We start from the raw sequence: 24,820 nt of genomic DNA on the forward strand, positions 1-24,820 counted from the left end.
CACAATGAACGGGAGCCGTTCATTACATCTGCCTTTGTACTGCGCAGCCGCAGTTCAGAGCCACACACCAGAGAAGCTGGTTTGTAGGGAGATAGCAGGCGCCATTATGAAGACCGTGTGTGTGTGTCCCTGTCTGTCCCTCTCTCACAGACCCGCCCTCTCATGACCCCGACTCGCGACCCCCGCCCCGTGTGTGTGTGTGTCTGTGTGTAGCAGCGTTGTGTCTGTGTGTAGCAGCGTTGTGTCTGTGTGTAGCAGCGTTGTGTCTGTGTGTAGCAGCGTTGTGTCTGTGTGTAGCAGCGTTGTGTCTGTGTGTAGCAGCGTTGTGTCTGTGTGTAGCAGCGTTGTGTCTGTGTGTAGCAGCGTTGTGTCTGTGTGTAGCAGAGCCGAGTGTGTGTGTGTGTGTCTCTGTGTGTAGCAGGGCCGAGTGTGTGTGTGTCTCTGTGTGTAGCAGGGCCGAGTGTGTGTGTGTCTCTGTGTGTAGCAGGGCCGAGTGTGTGTGTGTCTCTGTGTGTAGCAGGGCCGAGTGTGTGTGTGTCTCTGTGTGTAGCAGGGCCGAGTGTGTGTGTGTCTCTGTGTGTAGCAGGGCCGAGTGTGTGTGTGTCTCTGTGTGTAGCAGGGCCGAGTGTGTGTGTGTCTCTGTGTGTAGCAGGGCCGAGTGTGTGTGTGTCTCTGTGTGTAGCAGGGCCGAGTGTGTGTGTGTCTCTGTGTGTAGCAGGGCCGAGTGTGTGTGTGTCTCTGTGTGTAGCAGGGCCGAGTGTGTGTGTGTCTCTGTGTGTAGCAGGGCCGAGTGTGTGTGTGTCTCTGTGTGTAGCAGGGCCGAGTGTGTGTGTGTCTCTGTGTGTAGCAGGGCCGAGTGTGTGTGTGTCTCTGTGTGTAGCAGGGCCGAGTGTGTGTGTGTCTCTGTGTGTAGCAGGGCCGAGTGTGTGTGTGTCTCTGTGTGTAGCAGGGCCGAGTGTGTGTGTGTCTCTGTGTGTAGCAGGGCCGAGTGTGTGTGTGTCTCTGTGTGTAGCAGGGCCGAGTGTGTGTGTGTCTGTGTGTGTAGCAGGGCCGAGTGTGTGTGTGTCTCTGTGTGTAGCAGGGCCGAGTGTGTGTGTGTCTCTGTGTGTAGCAGGGCCGAGTGTGTGTGTGTCTCTGTGTGTAGCAGGGCCGAGTGTGTGTGTGTCTCTGTGTGTAGCAGGGCCGAGTGTGTGTGTGTCTCTGTGTGTAGCAGGGCCGAGTGTGTGTGTGTCTCTGTGTGTAGCAGGGCCGAGTGTGTGTGTGTGTCTCTGTGTGTAGCAGGGCCGAGTGTGTGTGTGTCTCTGTGTGTAGCAGGGCCGAGTGTGTGTGTGTCTCTGTGTGTAGCAGGGCCGAGTGTGTGTGTGTCTCTGTGTGTAGCAGGGCCGAGTGTGTGTGTGTCTCTGTGTGTAGCAGGGCCGAGTGTGTGTGTGTGTCTCTGTGTGTAGCAGAGCCGAGTGTGTGTGTGTGTCTCTGTGTGTAGCAGAGCCGAGTGTGTGTGTGTCTGTGTGTAGCAGAGCCGAGTGTGTGTGTGTCTGTGTGTAGCAGTGCGGTGTGTGTGTCTGTGTGTAGCAGTGCGGTGTGTGTGTCTGTGTGTAGCAGTGCGGTGTGTGTGTCTGTGTGTAGCAGTGCGGTGTGTGTGTCTGTGTGTAGCAGTGCGGTGTGTGTGTCTGTGTGTAGCAGTGCGGTGTGTGTGTCTGTGTGTAGCAGTGCGGTGTGTGTGTCTGTGTGTAGCAGTGCGGTGTGTGTGTCTGTGTGTAGCAGTGCGGTGTGTGTGTCTGTGTGTAGCAGTGCGGTGTGTGTGTCTGTGTGTAGCAGTGCGGTGTGTGTGTGTCTGTGTGTAGCAGTGCGGTGTGTGTGTGTCTGTGTGTAGCAGTGCGGTGTGTGTGTGTCTGTGTGTAGCAGTGCGGTGTGTGTGTCTGTGTGTAGCAGTGCGGTGTGTGTGTGTCTGTGTGTAGCAGTGCGGTGTGTGTGTCTGTGTGTAGCAGTGCGGTGTGTGTGTGTCTGTGTGTAGCAGTGCGGTGTGTGTGTGTCTGTGTGTAGCAGTGCGGTGTGTGTGTGTCTGTGTGTAGCAGTGCGGTGTGTGTGTGTCTGTCTGTGTGTAACAGTGCGGTGTGTGTGTGTCTGTGTGTAACAGTGCGGTGTGTGTGTGTCTGTGTGTAGCAGTGCGGTGTGTGTGTGTCTGTGTGTAGCAGTGCGGTGTGTGTGTGTCTGTGTGTAGCAGTGCGGTGTGTGTGTGTCTGTGTGTAGCAGTGCGGTGTGTGTGTGTCTGTGTGTAGCAGTGCGGTGTGTGTGTGTCTGTGTGTAGCAGTGCGGTGTGTGTGTGTCTGTGTGTAGCAGTGCGGTGTGTGTGTGTCTGTGTGTAGCAGTGCGGTGTGTGTGTGTCTGTGTGTAGCAGTGCGGTGTGTGTGTGTCTGTGTGTAGCAGTGCGGTGTGTGTGTGTCTGTGTGTAGCAGTGCGGTGTGTGTGTCTGTGTGTAGCAGTGCGGTGTGTGTGTGTCTGTGTGTAGCAGTGGTGTGTGTGTGTCTGTGTGTAGCAGTGGTGTGTGTGTGTCTGTGTGTAGCAGTGCGGTGTGTGTGTGTCTGTGTGTAGCAGTGCGGTGTGTGTGTGTCTGTGTGTAGCAGTGCGGTGTGTGTGTGTCTGTGTGTAGCAGTGCGGTGTGTGTGTCTGTGTGTAGCAGTGGTGTGTGTGTCTGTGTGTAGCAGTGGTGTGTGTGTGTCTGTGTGTAGCAGTGCGGTGTGTGTGTGTCTGTGTGTAGCAGTGGTGTGTGTGTGTCTGTGTGTAGCAGTGGTGTGTGTGTGTCTGTGTGTAGCAGTGCGGTGTGTGTGTGTCTGTGTGTAGCAGTGCGGTGTGTGTGTGTCTGTGTGTAGCAGTGCGGTGTGTGTGTGTCTGTGTGTAGCAGTGCGGTGTGTGTGTCTGTGTGTAGCAGTGGTGTGTGTGTCTGTGTGTAGCAGTGGTGTGTGTGTGTCTGTGTGTAGCAGTGGTGTGTGTGTCTGTGTGTGTGTGTGTGTGTGTGTGTGTGTGTGTGTGTGTGTGTGTGTGTGTGTGTGTGTAGCAGAGCGGAGCGTGTGTGGAAAGGAATTGACAACGTTTTTAAAAACGTGTGTGTAACAAAGCGCGTTGTATGTACTAACAGCTCACTTTACCAATTATGTAAATAAAAAGCGTAATCAATTGTTTTTTTTATGCGGTTTTTACCACGTGAAATGCGCAAAAAAGACACGTGTCAAATACACGCAGTGTGAACCTGTCAACTTAAGGGTATGTGCACAAACACTAATTATGTCCGTAATTGACGGACGTAATTCGGCCGCAAGTCCCGGACCGAACACAGTGCAGGGAGCCGGGCTCCTAGCATCATAGTTATGTACGATGCTAGGAGTCCCTGCCTCGCTGCAGGACAACTGTCCCGTACTGTAATCATGTACTAAAAGTCATTCACTTCACTTTCATCATTCTAAAGCCGGATTCACACGAGCGTGTTCAATCCGGGATATACGGTCCGTATGTCGGCAGTATTTCCCGGACTGAGCACACTGCAGGGAGCCGGGCTCTTATCGTCATCTATGACGCTAGGAGTCGCTGCCTCGCTGCGGGAAAACTGTCCCGTACTTAAAACATGTTTTCAGTACGGGACAGTAATTCCGCGGAGAGGCAGGGACTCCTAGCGTCATAGATAACGATGATGCTAGGAGCCTGGCTCCCTGCACTGTGTTCGGTCTTGGAAATGCGGCCGACCTGCGAACCGTATATCACGGACTGAACACTCTCGTGTGAATCCAGCCCAAAAGTATGTTCACACGCAGTGTTTTCAGCCGTTTTTCGGGCCGTAAACGTCCTGAAAAACGGCTGAAAAATCGGAAGCAGAACGCCTACAAACATATGCCCATTGGTTTCAATGGGAAATACGGCGTTCTGTTCCGACAGGGGGGTTTTTTACGCGCCGGTTTCCAAAAACGGCACTTAAAAAGATGCCCACCAAGAAGAAGTGACTATAGAAAAACCGCTCCAAAAACGGCCGTAAAAAACGCTGCCAAAAACGCGAGTTTGATTAAACAATGGCTGAAAATCTGGAGCGGTTTTCCCTTTGTTTAGTAAGCATGTGAAAATACCCTTAGGGCTTCTTCAGACGAACGTATAATACTTGAAAATCACGCGCGTCGCACGGACCTGTTAGTCAATGGGGCCGTTCCGTTGAGACTGTCAGTGATTTTCACACAAAAACTCACGACATGCCCTATATTTGCCCGTTTTTCGCGCATCACGCACCCATTGAAGTCAATGGGTGCGTGAAACCTGCGCACGGCACATGCACTTCATTGCGCTACAGTAGTCAAAACTATGAATGAAAACAGAAAAGCACCACGTGCTTTTCTGTTTACAAACATAAAAACAGAGTGTCATAATGATGGCGGCTGCGCGAAAATCATGCAGCCACGCATCATATGCTGATGACACACATAGCTTTCGAGGACCTTTTGCGCGCGCAAAAGGCCGCATTTTTTGCATGCGCAAAACGCACACGCTCGTGTGAATCATACCTTAGCCTTTTGGTGTGTTCTATAGCTTCTGCCAGCTGCCATTTGTACAATCACTCCCAAAATGGCAGCCGGACACTGCTTAGCAATTTGAAGACACCTTTTCCTGGCTTGTAGGAGGGGGGGTGAGATTCCCTCCCACATTTACGGCAGCTGTGAGTCAGGTTGCTTTGCCTTATTCACCTTTCCGTAATTCTGGGAAGTGCTCCCTCTGGTGGCCAACATAGGAAAACATGTCAAATTATTAAATTTTTAATACTTTCCACCATGTGGAAGAAAAAAAAAAAAAAATACAGCAAAAAACTTAAAAAATATAATAGAAATAAGTAACTTACTTAAAAAAAAGCGCTTTAATTCATGACACATTCCCTTTAAAAGATGGATCGTTGGAATCCATCTTGTGGCCTAGTAATATATTAACCTAAGTCAGAAGTGGCCTTGAAACAATTCCTATTCAAGTGAATCTGCTGCCGGCTCCAACTATTGCATAATGTGCCATAACATGCGGCGCCTGGAGGCAGCTGGAACAGCTGATCGGTGTGGGGTCCGGGTGTTGGACCCCCACCGATCATATACTGATGACCTATCCTGTGGATAGGTCATCAGTATGAAAAACCGCCCCATGCCTGGAGAACCCAGATAAATTCTTGTAATTCGAAGGTAAAAGCCCCACTTAATATTGCATTTTTTGATGCATTGCGAGTCTTGGATTTTACACTTTGATGTGGAAACAGGTGTGAATTGCTGCAGATTTTGGTGCGTTTCTTTTTTTATAAACATATCAGAAAACTCAAGACAAATGGACATTCTGCAGATTTTAAAATCCGCATCATAGGTCAACTTACGTATGTGCAGAAAAACTCTGCAATGTGTAGATCGGATTACTTCCAATCTCATTTAGGCCGGATTCACACGAGCGTGTGCGTTTTGCGCGCGCAAAAGGTACTTAACAGCTCCGTGTGTCAGCAACGTATGATGCGCGGCTGCGTGATTTTCGCGCAGCCGCCATCATTATGACACTCCGATTGGATGTTTGTAAACAGAAAAGTACGTGGTGCTTTTCTGTTTTCATTCATAGATTTACAGCTGTTGCGCGAATCACGCGCGTCCCACGGACGTGCTTCCGTGTGATTTTCACGCACCCATTGACTTCAATGAGTGCGTGATGCGTGAAATACGCACAAAGAACGGACATGTTGTGAGTTTTTCACAGCAGACTCACGCTGCGTAAAAATCACGCAACTGTCTGCACGGCTCCATAGACTAATATAGGTCCGTGCGACGCGCGTGAAAATCACGCGCGTTGCACGGAAGTATATCCCGTTCGTCTGAATAAGCCCTCACTTTGCTGGTACTGTATTACACTGTGGATTTGCCACAGGAATGTCTGCGTGGCGAATCCACACGTAATGCGCATCATGTGCATGTGGCCTAAGCCTAGATATGAATAATAAAAGTAAACCGGATAAACTTGCTCCCAGTGTTTGTCAGTCTGCAGGATCTTCTGCATGTTCTTAAAACAGACAGTCTTGTAGAAATCCTGCAGAGAAGACAGGGGTTAATTTCCTGCTGGTGACAGATTGAGGGGCGGAGCATAGCATTCTGCGTGTCCTACTGCAGACAGGGCAGAGGCTCATATCAGACATTTATGGCAAATCTTGTGGACATACCATAAAAAACTAAAAACTGAATAACCCTATAACCCCTACGATGGTTATTTATCATGTCAGGGTCATTATTTCTCTCGCTCTGGACCCGCAAATGAAAGTCTTTAAGGTATTTTCTGCAACAAGGAAATTAGAGAGGGTAGCTTCTGAGAATCGTGCCTTAAAAAATCTGGTGAACTTGGAAACGTTTGACTGTTTGGGTTCTTTTTGACGCTTGCTACGAGTAGACGTGCAATATGAATGTAAACGTTTCTGGAGTTTCTCAGTACTGTAATGCAGGGCTGGGCAATTAATCGAAAAATAACCAAAACCGAAACTCAGCGCAATTAACCGACATCATCTTCGGCATTTTGGTTTCTTCGATTATTTATATTTTCCCGGTTTCAATTGTATCTGCATCCACAGGAGTGTGCGGAGGGCAGCTATAGGGGACATTATACTGTGCAGAGGACAGTTATAGGGGCATTATACAGTGCGGAGGGCAGTTGTAGGGGCGTTATACTGTGTGGAGGGCAGTTATGGGGGCATTATACTGTGTAGAGGGCAGTTATGGGGGCATTACACGATGTGGAGGGCAGCTATAGGGGCATTACATGGTGTGGAGGGCAGCTATGGGGGCATTATACTGTGTGGAGGGCAGTTATAGGGACATTATACTGTGGGGGGCAGCTATGGGTCAATATACTGTGTGTGGAGCAATATACTGTGTGGGGCAGTGTCGGGGTATATTATATACAGTAGTATACAGCACACTCAAGGGATAAATATTAATTCAATGTTGTGGCACGCCAATAGTAGGGGTGATATGCAAAAGGGGTGTGGCCTAAATAATTGTTAATTAATCGTCATCGAAGTCACATGTTCAATCAATCAAGATTTTGATCATAATCGCCCAGCCCTACTATACAGTTCTATTGACATATTGCGGTTGAGGTGCAGTTAGAACCGCATCTGAAAACAGAATGCTTTCTACCGCGTTTTGGTGTTTTTTTTAATGTGGTTGCGGTTAAAAGCACAACCGCATAGAAAAACACACCAAATTACGGTAAAAACGCAGGCTTTTTTTCAGATGTGCTTCTACCCACAACGCGTGAATGGACCCTTAGTGATCATGGGGCAGGCATTTATGGTCACTCACCCCATTGAGAAACACTATAATCAACAACGTCCCCCTTGGATGGCTTAGGGTATGTTCACACGGCCTATTTTGAGCAGTTTTTTGGGCCGTGAACACCTCCAAACATCTGCCCTTTGATTTCAATGGGAAAAATGCCGTTCCGTTCCCACGGGGCATTTTTTACTCGGTCGCTTTTAAAAACGGCACCTAAAAAAAACACCCTGTAAAAAAGAAGAAGTGCATGTCTCTTCTTGAGCCGTTTTTCATTGGGCTCCAAAAACTCATCAAAAAACACCTGATGTATAAAAAACGGCTGAAAATCAGAGGCTGTTTTCCCTGGAAAACAGCTCCGTATTTTACAGCCGTTTTTTGTTAAGCGTGTGAACATAGCCTCAGGCTACCAGTACACGTTGCAGCTGAGCCGCAATAACTACAACGCTAATTGTCATGTTTCACTTGTACTTGCAACCACGCAAAGGACAGGTGAAGCACGGCAATTAGCGGCTCAGCCACTACATGTACAGGTAACATTGGGGTGCGCTAACACGCGGTGTACTTGCATTGTATTTCCGCATTGTAAAAATATGCAGTGGAAAACTACAATATATGCCCATGGGAAAAATATTCTGCAACGCAGAAAGATTTCTCTAGTTCTTGCGTTGCAGAATATTTTTCCCACAGGCATTCATTGTCATTTTCATCTGCGGAAATACAATGCAAGAACGCCACGTGTTAGCGCACCCTTATATATACAGAAGGTCTCCTGTACATTTAAATCACTGACTCAGCACCAATGCAGAACCCCCACCCACGTAGGAGGGCAAGAAACATTCTTATGATTGTTATAGCCACATACTCATTCTGTATATTCAGGCCTTACTAGACCTCACATACCAAATATATGAAATACTGTTACCAGGACAGATACAATCTTTACAGCTTCACATGCCTTCTCAAACTTTCCACCTGTATAAAAGTCTCATTCTACTTGGAAAGAACCTTTCTAGAGGATTCCAATGAGCGGACCGGCTGCGCTCCTCCTGCTGATGACTGCATTTATTATTAATACTTCTGTTTTAAATATTTAATTTCATTGAAACAAGACAGAATTACTGACAAAGAGAAGTGAACCCAGACACGAAGCCTCCCACAAAGTGCGAGAACGTATTCAACCCGCACACGAAGCCTCCCACAAACTGCGAGGACGTATTCAACCCGCACACGAAGCCTCCCACAAACTGCGAGGACGTATTCAACCCGCACACGAAGCCTCCCACAAACTGCGAGGACGTATTCAACCCGCACACGAAGCCTCCCACAAACTGCGAGGACGTATTCAACCCGCACACGAAGCCTCCCACAAACTGCGAGGACGTATTCAACCCGCACACGAAGCCTCCCACAAACTGCGAGGACGTATTCAACCCGCACACGAAGCCTCCCACAAACTGCGAGGACGTATTCAACCCGCACACGAAGCCTCCCACAAACTGCGAGGACGTATTCAACCCGCACACGAAGCCTCCCACAAACTGCGAGGACGTATTCAACCCGCACACGAAGCCTCCCACAAACTGCGAGGACGTATTCAACCCGCACACGAAGCCTCCCACAAACTGCGAGGACGTATTCAACCCGCACACGAAGCCTCTCACAAACTGCGAGGACGTATTCAACCCGCACACGAAGCCTCCCACAAACTGCGAGGACGTATTCAACCCACACACAAATCCTCCCACAAACTGCGAGGACGTATTCAACCCGCACACGAAGCCTCTCACAAACTGCGAGGACGTATTCAACCCGCACACGAAGTCTCCCACAAACTGCGAGGACGTATTAAACCCGCACACGAAGCCTCCCACAAACGGCGAGGACGCATTCAACCCGCACACGAAGCCTCCCACAAACGGCGAGGACGTATTCAACCCGCACACGAAGCCTCCCACAAAGTGCGAGGACGTATTCAACCCGCACACGAAGCCTCCCACAAACTCCGAGGACGTATTCAACCCGCACACGAAGCCTCCTACAAACTGCGAGGACGTATTAAACCCGCACACGAAGCCTCCCACAAACGGCGAGGACGCATTCAACCCGCACACGAAGCCTCCCACAAACGGCGAGGACGTATTCAACCCGCACACGAAGCCTCACACAAACTGCGAGGACGTATTCAACCCGCACACGAATCCTCCCACAAACTGCGAGGACGTATTCAACCCGCACACGAATCCACCCAGAAACTGCGAGGACGTATTCAACCCGCACACGAATCCACCCACAAACTGCGAGGACGTATTCAACCCGCACACGAATCCACCCACAAACTGCGAGGACGTATTCAACCCGCACACGAAGCCTCCCACAAACTGCGAGGACGTATTCAACCCGCACACGAAGCCTCCCACAAACTGCGAGGACGTATTCAACCCGCACACGAAGCCTCCCACAAACTGCGAGGACGTATTCAACCCGCACACGAAGCCTCCCACAAACTGCGAGGACGTATTCAACCCGCACACGAATCCTCCCACAAACTGCGAGGACGTATTCAACCCGCACACGAATCCACCCACAAACTGCGAGGACGTATTCAACCCGCACACGAATCCACCCACAAACTGCGAGGACGTATTCAACCCGCACACGAATCCACCCACAAACTGCGAGGACGTATTCAACCCGCACACGAAGCCTCCCACAAACTGCGAGGACGTATTCAACCCGCACACGAATCCACCCACAAACTGCGAGGACGTATTCAACCCGCACACGAATCCACCCACAAACTGCGAGGACGTATTCAACCCGCACACGAAGCCTCCCACAAACTGCGAGGACGTATTCAACCCGCACACGAATCCACCCACAAACTGCGAGGACGTATTCAACCCGCACACGAATCCACCCACAAACTGCGAGGACGTATTCAACCCGCACACGAAGCCTCCCACAAACTGCGAGGACGTATTCAACCCGCACACGAAGCCTCCCACAAACTGCGAGGACGTATTCAACCCGCACACGAAGCCTCCCACAAACTGCGAGGACGTATTCAACCCGCACACGAATCCACCCACAAACTGCGAGGACGTATTCAACCCGCACACGAATCCACCCACAAACTGCGAGGACGTATTCAACCCGCACACGAATCCACCCACAAACGGCGAGGACGTATTCAACCCGCACACGAATCCTCCTACATACTGCGAGGACGTATTCAACCCGCACACGAATCCACCCACAAACTGCGAGGACGTATTCAACCCGCACACGAATCCTCCTACATACTGCGAGGACGTATTCAACCCGCACACGAATCCACCCACAAACTGCGAGGACGTATTCAACCCGCACACGAATCCACCCACAAACTGCGAGGACGTATTCAACCCGCACACGAATCCTCCCACAAACTGCGAGGACGTATTCAACCCGCACACGAATCCTCCCACAAACTGCGAGGACGTATTCAACCCGCACACGAATCCTCCCACAAAATCTTCAGCCTAAACACAGTCAGAGGAGATTCCGCAAAACAAGCCACAGACAGTTCATCATTTTCACTGGTTTACATACTTGTACTGCAACCAGGTGTAATAGTGATAGGCCATGTTCACACAGGGCAGATACGCTGTATAAAAATTGTGGTGCAGTTTTTTGGGTGGTATGTTTGCAGTGGATAAAAAAAAAAAAAAAGGTTTAGACTTACCCCGTTCTCCATTGTCATGGCAACATGTCCCTCTGTTGTCCGTGCAGTCCGGCCTCCTGGGATGCGATTGGCTGCAGCAGCACATGGGATGAAATGTCAGGAGGCCGGCCTGGACGCTAAAGAAAGCGTCGATATGACAATGCCCGGGTGGTAAGTATAAGGCCCCATGCACACGACTGTAAAAAAACCTCTGTTCGCAAAAACGGAGCCATTCACTTTCATTGAACACTGACACCTTTCCGTAGCACTACGGAAGGGTGTCAGTGCCGTGGAAATGTTCCGGGAATTATGGAACATGTCCGTTCTTTCGCATTTTGCGGGCCGTGCTCCCATACTTTGTATGGGAGCACGGCCGGAAAATGCGGCTGTCAGTCCGCGGCCGGCCGTGCCCGCAATCGCGGGCCGTGATTGCGGGCACGGTCGTGTGCATGGGGTCTAAACCTTTTTATTTGTTGAAGGCCCCATGCACACAACTGTAAGGACCCATGCACACGACCATAAAAAAACTCTGTTTTTGCGGAACGCAATTGCGGTCCGCAAAAATGGACCCATTCGCTTTCATTGAACGTGGACACCTTTCCGTAGCGCTACGGACGAGTGTCCATGCCGCAGAAACGTGCCGGGAATTATGGAGCATGTCCGTCTAGAAGTCTATGAGGGAAGCCAAAATTGCAGATGGCTATGGAGGTGCACCCGCAAATACGTATAGCCATCCGCAAATACATTAGTGTTGCTAAGCACGACAAAGGGGATTTCCCATTAACTGGTTGCCGACACAGGACGAGTATGCTCGTCCTGAGCAGCGAGCACTTCGCGCATTAGGACGAGCATACTCGTCCTGTGTGACAGCCGTCCCTGCGCGTCTGTGCCTGCGATCGAGAGCGGGGCAACGGCTGTAATACACAGCCACGGCCCCGCTCTGACAGCGGAGAGAAGAGAAACATCTTCTCTCCGCTGTTAACCCTTTGAACGCCGCGATGACAGCTGATCGCGGCGTTCAAGGTTAGGGGACTGCACATTGATCGCGTCACAGAAAATAACTGTGACGCGATCAAAGCCCACAACTCGTATGGCCAGACAGCCCAGGGTCCAGTGAAGGACCCCAGGGCTGTCTGAACATATTTCCTGTTGTTAGGGCATACTGAGGTATGCCCTAACAACTGCCTGTGTACAATCAGTACACAGTCTAATGTACTGGCATATAGATCTATGCCAGTACATTACAGTTACAAAATAAAAATCAAAATGATAAATCCCTTTATGGGATTAAAAAAAAAAGTTAAATGAATGTAAAAAAAAAATAATGGTAAATAAATAAATAAAAAGTAAATAAAATACACAGAAATACACATTTTTTATAATAAATCAACTTTTTAAAATATAAGTCCCAAAACATGAAATAATATAGACATATTTGGTATCGCCACGACCGTAACAACCTGTACTACAAATGTATACCATTATTTATTATGATCGGTGTATGGTGTAAAAAAAAAAATATTAAAACTGCTGCGCAACTGCTTTTTTTCTGCATTTTAATCTAATTAAAAATTTATAGAAATTAAACGATAATGTATTTGTACCAAAAAAATGGTACGTACATAAAGTACAACTCGTCTCGCAAAAAACAAAGTCTCATACAACTACGTCGTACAAAAAATAAAAGCGTTATGAGCGTCGGGATGCAAAGAGGGAAATGTAAAAAAAATTGCTCTGTCCTCAAGGCTAAAATTGGCCGTGTCCTTAAGGGGTTAACCAGGCCTCTTCTTTTTTTTTTGCGGAACCGTATATACAATACGGATTCACTACGGACCGTGTTTGCGGATACCATTCAGCAGAAATGGGTACATTGCTGAAGACTATAAAACAATATGGAACCGTATTTACGGTCAGTATTTGCGGATACGGGCGTGTGCATGGGGCCTCAGCATTTCATCAGTAAATACGGACCCATTAATTTCTATTGGCCACGGACACCTTTCAGTATTTTTACTAATGGGTGTCCCTGCTGAAAAAAATTATAGAACCTGTCCTATTCTTCTTGTCAGTAATTACGGCATGGACTCTCCTATAGAAGTCTATGGGAGCTTCTGTAAATACAGACGGTTACGGATGTACATCCATATACCGTCCGTATTTACGGAAGCATTGCTATGCAACATGCTGATGAAAATTTGCACCCTCCCTTCATTTTTTACGGATCCATATATACTGACAGTATTTCGGGATAGATGAAAATACGGTCATATGCCGAGTTGCGATTTTTGCAGTGAAACAGCAGCTTTTCTTTTCCGCCGCAAAAATCGCAACATTTGCTATTTCTTGTGGGTTTCACGGAATTCAATAGGGAAAACCTGCAATAGAAAAGCAATTTCAAAGAATAAATTAAAAACGCACTGTAGGTCAACTTATGAACGTTTTTCGACAAACGGTTTACTCTGCGTGTGGATGAGATTTGTTCAGATTTCATCCACTTTGCTGCTGCGGATTTTGTGCAATGAAATCAGTTGCGGAAAATACAATGTTTACTCTACGTGTGAACATACCTGACTGCACAGTACTTCGTGTAAAAATATATTTTCCCAGAATGCAAATCACTAGAGTAAGTTCTGTGCAGACACTGAACGAGAAAAAAATTTAGAGATCTCAGCTAGAATACATGCAGAATTATAAATGCAGCTCTGGAGTAAAATACAGACTGTATTTTACTACTCAGGCTCAATACAAGATAAGTAATACAATGTATTTAAAAAGTTACACAGCATTTATGTAGGTTAAAGGGGTATTCTCAACTAGGACATTGATGGCATATCCACAGGTTATGCCATAAATGTCCAATAGATGTGGGTCCCACCTCTGGGAACTGCACTTATCTCCAGAACGAGGCCCCCAGACCCCCATCCTACCTTGTCCCGCTATCGCTGCTCTATGAAAACAACCAAGCTTGCAGAGCTATGCTACTTGCGTAACGCCCAGCCTAGCACAGCGACATGTCACAAAAAACTAAAAGTGGAATTCCCCTTTAAGACAAAGTGACGCGGATATAAATAGTCTCCTATATCAGATCGTCACACTGGTATCTTTGTTGCTTGGATCTTTTGAAAAATAATTAAACATGCAGGGAGAAAATTCTGTCCCGTTAAAATCAATGAAAGCCGTGAGAGCGCGCCACGCCGATTCTCCTGACGGCTCAGATCATGGTATTTACAAGTCAGCTTTCTTAGAAATTGAACATTTATTTTCAACGTCACTTAGGTAGATTATTTCAGGGATATAAGGCAGTGATAAAGCAGGAAAATCGCTCCGGAAACAGTGTAACAGATCCCCGCGCTCTACAGCACTATAACCAATCACCGCTCCTGTAAACAGGTAATAGGCGAGGGCTGACAGGGGTTTTCAACAAGAGCGTAATCATTGTAAAATTCTGCCACTTTCTAATATACTTTGTGTTTAAATTCTGCACCATTATCGAGATCTCTGCTTGCTGACAGTTAAAGGCAACTTTAAAATCGACTTTTATTTAAAAAAAATAATTTTTTTTTAAATTACCTTTTAAGATACACCTTCAATGCGCCCAGTATACCTAGAAGCTGTATTATTCTCTCAGCCGATTCCGTCAGTACAGCCTGCATTGATGGCTCCGGTGAAAGCTGGTCCTGCCTGTTTCTGACACACGGAATACCGCTAATGACGATCATATCTAAGTTATGGACTTAGATGAGATCGATATTAGGTGGATCCTGTGTGTCAGAAACACGCAGGACCAGCTTGCAGCCGAGCCGTCAGCTCAGCTGAACTGACAGAATTGGCTTTGACGGAACTGGTACAGCGTCTCTGTATACAAGATTCATAGAAGCTGTGTCTTAAAACTTCAATATTAAAAATGTTTAAAATAAGATAAAACATTGATTTCTTTGAAAAATGATCTTCAAAAAGGTATACATAGCTTAAAGAGGCTCTGTCACCAGATTTTGCAACCCCTATCTCCTATTGCAGCAGATCGGCGCTGCAATGTAGATCAGAGAAACTTTTTTTTTTTTTTTGAAAAACGAGCATTTTTGGCCAAGTTATGACCATTTTTATATTTATGCAAATGAGGCTTTCTAAAGTACAACTGGGCGTGTTTAAAGTTATGTACATCTGGGCGTGTATTGTGTGTGTACATTTGGGCGTTTTTACTTCTTTTACTAGCTGAGCGTTGTGACTAGAAGTGTATGATGCTGACGAATCAGCATCATCCACTTCTCTTCGTTACCACCCAGCTTCTGCCAGTGCACAGACACAGCGTGTTCTCGAGAGATCACGCTGTGACGTCACTCACTTCCTGCCCCAGGTCCTGCATCGTGTCGGCCACATCGGCACCAGAGGCTACAGTTGATTCTGCAGCAGCATCAGCGTTTGCAGGTAAGTCGATGTAGCCTCTGTCGCCGATGTGTCCTCGCTCGTCCGACACGATGCAGGACCTGGGGCAGGAAGTGACATCACAGCGTGATCTCTCGAGAACACGCTGTGTGTCTGTGCACTGCCAGAAGCTGGGCGTTGTGAAGAGAAGTGGATGATGCTGATTCGTCAGCATCATACACTTCTATTCACAACGCCCAGCTAGTAAAAGAAGTAAAAACGCCCAGATGTAACACACAATCCACGCCCAGATGTACGCACATAATACACGCCCAGTTGGACTTTTACTTTAAACACGCCCAGTTGTACTTTTGCAAGCCTCATTTACATAAATATAAAAATGGTCATAACTTGGCCAAAAATGCTCGTTTTTAAAAAAAAACAAAACGTTACTCTTATCTACATTGCAGCGCCTATCTGCTGCAATAGGAGATAGGGGTTGCAAAATCTGGTGACAGAGCCTATTTAAGGTCTCATGTATGTGGTCGAATTACACCTCTGTTTGAGCTCCGAGACGTATGGAGCCGTAATACAGCGCCCACAGATTGCTATGGGCCCATACGGTGTCCTTGTAGACCTCCGATTTCATATGGACACGTATAGAGACGTATGGAGCCGTAATACAGCGCCCACAGATTGCTATGGGCCCATACGGTGTCCTTGTAGGCCTCCGATTTCATATGGACACTTATAGAGACATTCTGTAGGAGGCCGTATTATGGAAATATTCTAGACGATCTCCGTGATATGGTGCCATATGACGGCTCAACACAACCTTAGGGACTCCATACAAACTCTGTGCATGCACCTTTGCCATGTGAATTGGGTCTTGTAGTTAGAAGAATGTGAACATTAGAGGGCTTTTCAAACACGTATCACAACTAATGATTTCCTCTCCTACCGTATCCCCCCGTATTTAATCACAGTATATATCCGAGCCATCCCACTGTAACCGAGAGTCATTTGCAGTGTGAACATTGCTGACCAAGATCAAAACCATTTATCTAACAAGATGAGAAAACAGGAAAAAGGCGGACATTACTTTACAGTATATAGTTCATGTCTTGGGAAAATAGAAAGACGTCTGTCATGAAGAAGTCACCTTGTATACACCTCATGTTATATACTTGTAAATATACACGGAGTATGATACAATTAATGAGTGACGCCATAGTCATTAATAAACCTGAAAGTCCACACATCCATGTCACCAAGAGCCACCCTGGTCCAAGGGACAAAGTGCCCATCTTATACATAACTTTATTCACTAAACAGCACTGGAAAAGAAAAAAAAAAGTCACTGGTTGCTATGGGTAACAATATTGTCGCTTTTTAAATAAAGTTTTCAGGCCCACAGCAACAGAGCTGTAGTTGCACATTCAATATTAAAGAGAAATTCCAACCAAAAATTAAAAAACTGACTATATAATAGTGAGTGAGGCGTTGGAGCAGCAGCCAAAGTCTGTGGTCATTACATCTCTTACTTACGGGGATATTGGTATTTGTGGCTGCCATTTTTGCAAAGCGATAAACAGAAGTGAAGCCATAATGGTTGGTTGTCACCTTTGATTTGGCAACTTTCAGAAGTATCAGCAGTTTCACTCAATAACAAAGTGTCAGCTTTCTGAGAATACAAATTCAAAAGTGACAACCAATATGGCTGCTCTTCTATTGTCACTTCTGTAAAATGGGCGCTGTGCCAAAAAAGAAAAAAAGTGCCAGAATGTTTGAAATTTATCAAAAAGATTCATCAAGACTAGAGCAACATAAATGTTGAGAAATCACCCAGAGTAACCAATAAGATTAAGTCAGTTAATGTGTCAGTTCTGTGATCCAATCACTATCATTGTGTCAGTCCTGTGATCCAATCACTATCATTGTGTCAGTCCTGTGATCCAATCACTATCATTGTGTCAGTCCGCTGCTGTGATCCAGTCACTATCATTGTGTTAGTCCCGTGCTATGTTCCAGTTACTAACATTGTGTCAGTCAAATGCTGTGATCCAGTCACTATCATTGTGTCAGTCCTGTGATCCAGTTACTATCATTGTGTCAGTCCTGTGATCCAGTTACTATCATTGCGTCAATCCTGTGATCCAGTCACTATCATTGTGTCAGTCCTGTGATCCAGTCACTATCATTGCGTCAGTCCTGTGATCCAGTCACTATCATTGTGTCAGTCCTGTGATCCAATCACTATCATTTTGCCAGTACGGTGCTGTGATCCAGTCACTGTTATTGTCAGTCCTGTGATCCAATCACTATCATTTTGCCAGTACAGTGCTGTGATCCAGTCACTGTTATTGTCAGTCCGGTGCTGTGATCCAGTCACTGTTCTTGTCAGTCCGGAGCTGCGATCCAGTCACTGTTCTTGTCAGTCCGGAGCTGCGATCCAGTCACTGTTATGGTCAGTCCGGTGCTGTGATCCAGTCACTGTTATTCTCAGTATGGAGCTGTGATCCAGTCACGGTTATTGTCAGTATGGAGCTGTGATCCAGTCACTGTTACTGTCAGTCCGGTGCTGTGATCCAGTCACTATCATAGTGACTGGATCACAGCACCGGACTGACCATAACAGTGACTGGATCACAGCACCGGACTGACACAGTTATGGTCAGTCCGGTGCTGTGATCCAGTCACTGTTATGGTCGGTGCGGTGATCCAGTCACCATCATTGTGTCAGTCCAGTGCTGTGATCCAGTCACTGTTGTGGTCAGTCCGGTGCTGTGATCCAGTCAGTTATGGTCAGACCGATGCTGTGATCCAGTCACTGTTATGGTCAGTCTGGTGCTGTGATCCAATCACTGTTATGGTCAGTCCGGTGCTGTGATCCAGTCACTGTTATGGTCGGTGCGGTGATCCAGTCACCATCATTGTGTCAGTCCAGTGCTGTGATCCAGTCACTGTTGTGGTCAGTCCGGAGCTGTGATCCAGTCAGTTATGGTCAGACCGGTGCTGTGATCCAGTCACTGTTATGGTCAGTCTGGTGCTGTGATCCAGTCACGGTTATGGTCAGTCCGGTGCTGTGATCCAGTCACTGTTATGGTCGGTGCGGTGATCCAGTCACCATCATTGTGTCAGTCCAGTGCTGTGATCCAGTCACTGTTATGGTCAGTCCGGAGCTGTGATCCAGTCACTGTTACTGTCAGTCCAGTGCTGTGATCCAGTCACTGTTATGGTCAGTCCGGAGCTGTGATCCAGTCACTGTTACTGTCAGTCCAGTGCTGTGATCCAGTCACCAGGACACATATCATGAGGACACAGCGGAGAGGCGGGAGCCAGGCATAGGACTCCAGGAACCAGTGGTGTGAGCCTTTAATCTGTCATCGTTTTACCACCCACAGCTGTAATCTTTCCGGCACTGTGACGGAAACTAGTGCAGATCCAGAAAACCCGACTAGGAAGAAGTCCTGGACTGTACTCACCCGCTGAGCTGCCTCCCCTACTGCTTGTGAATCCGTCACTTTCCTACACACCCAGCACCTCGGCCCCGGCCTCAGTGTGCGACGCCATGTTGGGACACTTCCTTCTTCCTGCAAAAAGTAGCGTATGACGTAATCACGTAGAACATATGATTGATACGCATATAGTCATATGACTTACGGCACTGCTTTAACTGCGTGCAAATACAAGCGATGAGTTAGGAGGTAAATATACTCTGATCGGAGGTGATGTACATATAGAAGTACCACGCAGGAGAAGCTTAAAAAAAACAGCGCAAGAGAAAAATAGATAAGCAGCCTACGGCAACCAATCAAATTACTGCTTTCATTTTGCCTCTGAAAGATGAGAGCTGGTATTTGATAGGTTGCTATGAGTGACAGCTCAATTTTTCCCATGCCATAGTTTTGATAATTCTCACCTAGTAGTGAATGGGGGAAAAAAAAAAAAAGGATCTTTATTAACCCCTTAATGACCAGTCCTGAAAAGGTCTTAGGGTGCGTTCACATATATCAGTTGTATCAGCATCAGTTTTTTTGGTCTCTCAAGTGATTACACCTGATGCAAAAACTGATGCAAAAAATGAAAATGTTTGCACTTTTTTTTAAGAGTGGTGGATAGTTTGTGATAGATTGGATACATGATAGATTAGATACTTGTGTTCCATGTCAGGGCTTTCCTTCTCTGCTCCGGCCTTGGTGCTACACGAAAGTCTGACACACACAATGTAATGTCACGTGTGTCATTTTCAGCGCAGCGCCAAGGCCCAGCGCCAAAAGAGAGACAGCCCAGAAGGCAGCTGCTGTCCACTGACCTCAGATCAAATCTTGAATGCAGCCTGAAAAGACGCCAAACACTAGCCATAACTTCAGTGAGTAGATAGTTTTTGGCACCTTTAGGCCTGATTTACACGAGCGTGTGCGTTTTGCGCACGCAAAAAAACGCAGCGTTTTGCGTGCGCAAAAGGCACTTGACAGCTGCGTGTGTCATCTGTGTATGATGCGCAGCTGCGTGATTTTCGCGCAGCCGCCATCATAGAGATGAGGCTAGTCGACGTCAGTCACTGTCCAGGGTGCTGAAAGAGTTAACTGATCGGCAGTAACTCTTTCAGCACCCTCGACAGTGAATTCCGATCACCATATCGAGTAACCTGTTTAAAAAAAAAAGAGGTTCGTACTTCCCGAGAACTTCCCGGCCGTTGCCTTGGTGACGCGTCCTTGGTGACGCGCCTCTCTTGACATCTGGCCCCACCTCCCTGGATGACGCGGCAGTCCATGTGACCGCTGCAGCCTGTGCTTGGCTTGTGATTGGCTGCAGCTGTCACTTGGACTGAATTGTCATCCCGGGAGGTCAGACTGGAGGAAGAAGTCGGGCGTTATCGGTAAGTCAGAACTTTTTTTTTTTTACACGTTCGCGTATATTGGGATCGGAAGTCACTGTCCAGGGTGCTGAACCAGTTTAACTCTTTCAGCACCCTGGACAGTGACTGTCTCCTGCCGGGTTCGGTCAAAACGAGTTCGGCCGAACCCGGTGAAGTTCGGTTCGCTCATCTCTAAGACACTCCGTTCGGATGTTTGTAAACAGAAAAGCACGTGGTGCTTTGTGGTGCTTTTCTGTTTACATTCAGTTTGACAGCTCTTGCGCGAATCACGCAGTTCGCAGGGAAGTGCTTCCGTGCGACCTTCGTGGTTTTCACGCACCCATTGACTTTAATGGGTGCGTGATGCGCGAAAAACGCAGAATTTTAGAACATGTCGTGAGTTTTTTTCAGCGCACTCACTCTGAGCAAAACTCACGGACTGTCTGCATTCCCCCATAGACTTGTATAGGTCCGTGCGACCCGCGTGAAAAGCACGCGAGTCGCACGGACGTATATCACGTTCGTGTAAATGAGGCCTTAGAGCTACCCAATACCACCCTGCATTTCCTACCCATCCCACACCACGCAGGGATTCACACAACAGGGTTTGGGTGTCGGCTGTTAAAAACAGCCATCTAGGTTTGTTTTTGACGGCCGTTTTGTACCCGTTCCGAACCCGTTTCATGTTTTCCGTTTTTGCCAAATTTTTAAAAACATGTGTAGATAATGAAACAGTGCCCTCTGTATATAGTGCCGCAGTGCCCTCTGTATATAGTGCCACACCCCCTGTAGATAATACCGCAGTTCCCTCTGTTGATAGTGCCACACACCCCCTGTAGATAATACTACAGTGCTCCCTTTAGATAGTGCCACACCTCCTGTATATAGTGCCACACATGCCCCTGTAGATAATGAAACAGTGCCCGCTGTAGATAATGTCACACAGCCGCCCTGTAGATAGCGCCACACAGCTCCCTAGTAGGTTGCACCACACAGCCACCTTGTAGGTAGCGCCACACAGCCCCCTTGTAGGTAGCGCCACACAGCCCCCTTGTAGGTAGCGCCACACAGCCCCCTTGTAGGTAGCGCCACACAGCCCTCTTGTAGGTAGCGCCACACAGCCCCCTCGTAGGCAGCACCACACAGGCCCCTTTGTAGGCAGCGCCACACAGGCCCCTTTGTAGATAGCGCCACACAGCCCACAGCTCCCTTGTAGGTAGTGCCACACAGCCCAATGGCCCCTTGTAGGTAGTGCCACACAGCCCCCTTGTAGATAGCACACCCACCTCCTGTAGATAGCGCCACCGTAGCTCCCTGAAGGAGCGGAATCCCCGTTTGGCCGGGTATTCCGCTCCTGGAGCGCTCTGCTTGATGTCTCTGTCCATATATCAGGGGCAAATCCTGAAGTGGAATCCGCGTACACAGCATTGCCGACGCTGTGACCGGGGATTCCACTCCAGGAGAAGCCCCTGTCGTCTGTGTCCTTTTATGGACAGTGACGTCACTGGCTTATCTTGGAGTGGAATCCCCGGTCACAGAGTCGGCAACGCTGTGTACGGGGATTCCGCTTCAGGAGTTGCTCCTGATGTCACTGTTCATATATGGACAGAGACATCAAGCGCTTCGTCCAGGTGCGGAATCCCCGGCCATACGGGGAATTCCGCTCCTTCAGGGAGCTACAGTGGCGCTAGTAGATTTCAGAGCAGGGAGATACCTCCCTGCTCTGCTATACTGGCGTCACAACCACTGTTGCAGCCGCAGCAGCTATGGGGTTCCCGTCCCCCGTTCAGACGGGCGCACTCATGCCTGGTGTCGCCGCTAGCAGCCTCTATGGCTGCTATAGCGGTAGCGACGCCACTGAGTGAAGAAGCGGCCAGGCAGAAAGGCGACTACTCAGTCGCCGGGCCCGGGGGCTTCTGAAACAAGCAGGGGAAGGGAGCCAGGGCAGAGCCCCCTTCCACCTGCTGGGGTGATGCGCCATGTGCAATGTCACAGGTCGCACACACCTAAGGCCGGCCCTGGGTGGGAGAGTAGTCGTCAGGGTCTCCGCCTGGAGTGGAATCCCCGCAATGCTATGACTGGGAATTCCGCTCCTAGCTCACATCCACCTTCCTGCCGGGTGCTGCCGGAAGGTGGATGCGGCAGTGCCCGGCGTTCATCCGGCCACCATTAAAATAGATAGGATACGGTGCTGGAGCCAAAAACGCTGCAGGTAAAGTTTTTAGATCCGGCTCCCAGGGAGGTCCGGTGCCGTACACGGAGGTAAACTCAAGCGAACGCCGGACATATGTGAACGGCCCCTTAATGACCAGCTACATTTTTCAGTTTCTACCTCTCTGCATTTCAGCAGCCATCATTTTTTATTTTTTCAGTGATGTGACCTTATGAGGCCTTGTTTTATGTGGGAGAAATTGTATTATTTTTTTTCATAGTTTGGTGGTAGAAAAAAATAATTTTTACAGCATGAATATAAGAAAAAGCGATTCTCTGCATCGCTTTTCTTCTTTATTTTTTATCCCGTTCACGTTTCACGCTAAATAACCCATGAGATTAATTCTTCAGGTTATTACGGTCGCTTACATGCCTAATATGTGTAGGATTTTTGTTTTTATTTAGTGTAAGGACAATAAAATATATATTATGCAAAATAATGTCTTTTTTTAACTTTTTTGTTTATTTATTTTTGTTACTTTTTTTTTGTTACTTTTTTTTTTGTTACTTTTTTTTTTGTTACTTTTTTTTTTATCCCATTAACCCCTTAGTGTCTAAGCCTGTTTTGGCCTTGTGGACACAGCCGATTTTTGCAAATCTGACATGTGTTACTTTATCTGGTAATAATTCCAGAATGACTTTGCCTATCCAAGCGATTCTGAGATTGTTTTCTCGTGACATGTTGTACTTTATGATACTGAAAAAATTTCGTCGTTAAATTCAATATTTATTTGTAAAAAACACCAAAATTTAGAGAAAATTTGCAAAAATCTGCATTTTTCTAAATTGTAATGTATCTGCTTGTAAGACAGGCAGTTATACCACACAAAATATTTACTAGTTAACATTTACTATATGTCTACTTTATGTTTGCATCGTTTTTTGAACGTGCTTTTATTTTTCTAGGACGTTACAAGGCTTAGAACTTTAGCAGCAATTTCTCGCATTTTCAAGAAAATTTCAAAAGGCTATTTTTTCATGGACCAGTTCAGTTCTGAAGTGGCTTTGAGGGCCTTATATATTAGAAACCCCCTAAAAACACCTAATTTTAAAAACTGCACACCTCAAAGTATTCAAAACAGCATTCAGAAATTATTTTAACCCTTTAGGCATTTCACAGGAAATAAAGCAAAGTAGAGGTGAAATTTACAAATTTCATTTTTTTTTACGAAATTCATTTGTAATACAGTTTTTTCTGTAACACAGAAGGTTTTACCAGAGAAACGCAACTCAATATTTATTGCCCAGATTCTGCAATTTTTAGAAATATCCCACATGTGGTCCTAGTGCGGTAATGGAATGAAACACCGGCCTCAGAAGCAAAGGAGCACCTGGTGGATTTTTGGGCCTCTATTTTATTAGAATATATTTTAGACCCCATGTCAGGTTTGAAGAGGTCTTGTGGTGCCAAAACAGTGGAAACCCCCCAAAAGTGACCCCATTTTGGAAACTACACCCCTCAAGGAATTTTTCAAGAGGTATAGTTAGCATTTTTAGCCCACCGTTTTTTTTGCTAAATTTATTGGAACTGGTCTGTGAAAATGAAAATCTACTTTTTTTCTGAAAAAACATACAATGTTTTAGTTTTTACAAGGAATAAAGGAGAAAAATCACCCCAACATTTGTAAAGCAATGTCTCCCGATTACGGCAATACCCCATATGTGGTAATAAACTGATGTTTGGACCCACGGCAGGGCTCAGAACGGAACGAGGGCCATTTGGATTTTGGAGCGCAGATTTTGCTGGAATGGTTTTCGGTGCCATGTCGTGTTTGAAAAGCCCTGGAGGGACCATAACAGTGGAAACTCCCCAACAGTGACCCCATTTTGGAAACTACACCCCTCAAGGAATTTTTCTAGGGGTATAGTTAGCATTTTGACCCTACACGGTTTTTGCTGAATTTATGGGAATTATGCAGTGAAATTGAAAATCTACATTTTTTCTAATAAAATGTAGTTTTAGCTCAGATTTTTTCATTTTTACAACAGATAAAGGAGAAAAAACACCCCAATATTTGTAAAGCAAACTCTTCTGAGCACAGCAATACCCCATATGTGGTAATAAACTGCAGTTTGGACACACGGCGGAAGTTAGAAAGGACGGAGCACCATTTGACTTTTGGAGCTCAAGTTTTGCTGGAATGGTTTGCGGCCCCATGTCACATTTGCAAAGCCACTGAGGGGCCAAAATAGTGCAAACCCGGCAAAAGTGACCCCATTTGGGGAACTATACCCCTCGTGGAATTTATCTAGCGGTATAGTGAGCATTTTGACCCCACAGTTTTTTTGCTGAATTATTGGGATTATGCAGTGAAAAGGAAAATCTACATTCTTTCCACTAAAATGTTGAATTGTTTTCATTTTCACAAG

The 24,820-nt window shown here is 47.0% G+C and overlaps 1 protein-coding gene across 2 annotated transcripts in view; it reads right to left on the reverse strand.

Annotated features, from left to right (window-relative positions):
* UBAP1 (ubiquitin associated protein 1) overlaps window positions 1–19,125 on the reverse strand; it is a 37,911-nt gene extending 18,786 nt beyond the window's left edge. The window contains exons 1-3 of one of the 2 annotated variants that reach the window (XM_075840203.1): window positions 19,042–19,125; window positions 18,864–18,971; window positions 16,340–16,442 (exon numbers count right to left, since the gene is read on the reverse strand). The gene's annotated coding sequence lies outside the window, so the exon portion shown is untranslated. The remainder of the gene's footprint in view (window positions 1–16,339; window positions 16,443–18,863; window positions 18,972–19,041) is intronic. The other variant, XM_075840194.1, reaches the window with a different exon arrangement.
* Window positions 19,126–24,820: the final 5,695 nt, after the last annotated feature.

Source organism: Rhinoderma darwinii, chromosome 1 (assembly GCF_050947455.1).
Source record: "Rhinoderma darwinii isolate aRhiDar2 chromosome 1, aRhiDar2.hap1, whole genome shotgun sequence".
Lineage (NCBI taxonomy): Eukaryota > Metazoa > Chordata > Amphibia > Anura > Rhinodermatidae > Rhinoderma > Rhinoderma darwinii.